This window comes from Poecilia reticulata, linkage group LG5 (assembly GCF_000633615.1).
Source record: "Poecilia reticulata strain Guanapo linkage group LG5, Guppy_female_1.0+MT, whole genome shotgun sequence".
Taxonomy (NCBI): Eukaryota; Metazoa; Chordata; class Actinopteri; order Cyprinodontiformes; family Poeciliidae; genus Poecilia; species Poecilia reticulata.
Window position 1 is genome coordinate 102,029 of NC_024335.1, and position 1,388 is coordinate 103,416.

The window sequence follows — 1,388 nt, forward strand, 5'->3', positions numbered from 1 at the left end:
CAGCAACATGCACAACATCAGCTGCAGCAACAGCAGCTGCAGCAACATCAGCTGCAGCAACATGCACAACAGCAGCAGCAACAAAATCAGCTGCAGCAACTGCAGGAACATCTGCAGCAACATCAGCAGCAGCAACAGAACCAACAGCTGCAGCTTCAAAACCTGCACCTCCACAATCAGCAGCTGCAGCACTGCAGCCCAGCTGCAGCAGCCCCGCCGCCTGTCTCCAACCAGCAGGATGCTGCAGGTGCCGACATGCTGAAGCTCATCAGGAGGGTGAAGCTGAAAAGAACCCTGACCAACGACCGCTCCGCCCCTATGCTGCCACCGCCGGGCCCCTGAGGCTGCAGCAGCATCGTGCCGCAGCGACGGGTGGAGGTCCATGTTCACATCCTGCTGCTGCTCCGCCCAGACGAGTTCTGACCTGCAGTTCAGTTCAGACTCCCGTTTCCATAGTTACTGCAAAACAAACCGTTCGGGTCGCGGTTCCCTTTTGGGCTGGGTGCGTTTGATTCGTTGCCTGCAGACTTTCAGGTGGGCGGGGCTTAACAAGCTCCTCTGTTTCCTGGTTGGTCCTGCTGTGATGTTTAGTTGGTACCGGACCGGGTCACAGGTCCGATTCCCCCCAGCTAAAACCAGGCTGTTTCCATGGAAACAACCAAATATGGTAATGACGGTGAATGTTGGCTTCAATGTAAAAGTTCTGCTGCTAGCCTGTTAGCATAGCGGTTAGCATGAGCAGCTCTGACCTGATTTAACTCGTTTCCTGAGAAAATAGTTTTTTTAAATCCAAATCTGAATCCTTGTAGATAATTTAGATAATATTTTATTCTGTAAAGATTATTTTGTTAAATTAAGATAATAATGTATCAAAAACATGTTTTGGGTTTAATTTTTCATATTTTTTAAAATCCTTAGATTAGATTTTTGTTTTTATTCTTAAAAGTTTAGTTTATTTCCTTCACTTCTTTGCAGAACTGTTTAATGATTGAATCGTCTTAAACTGATTTAATGTTAAATCAAGTGAATTAATGAGGTTCTGCACTGGAAGGAGGACAAAAAAGGTTTTTACTCCGTTATTAAAGTCCAGTAAATAAAAACCTTTTAATCTTATTTATTCCAGATTTAGAGGTTGGGCTGAAATAGCTGGTTCTGTTTCCATCCTGACCCGGTTTCATTAAAGTGGATCAGCAGATTTCTGAACGTTGGAGGTTTTTTAGTTTTTCTTCCTCTCAGTTAGTTTAAAGAAATAAATCAGGACTTTTTGCTGAATGTCTTCATTTTATTATGCAAACATTTTATTTGGTTAACTTTCCTAATCGATTTGTGTTTTACTTTGCGGCTGTTTGGACCCGACTCTTTCCTGATTGGCTGTTTGGACCCGACTC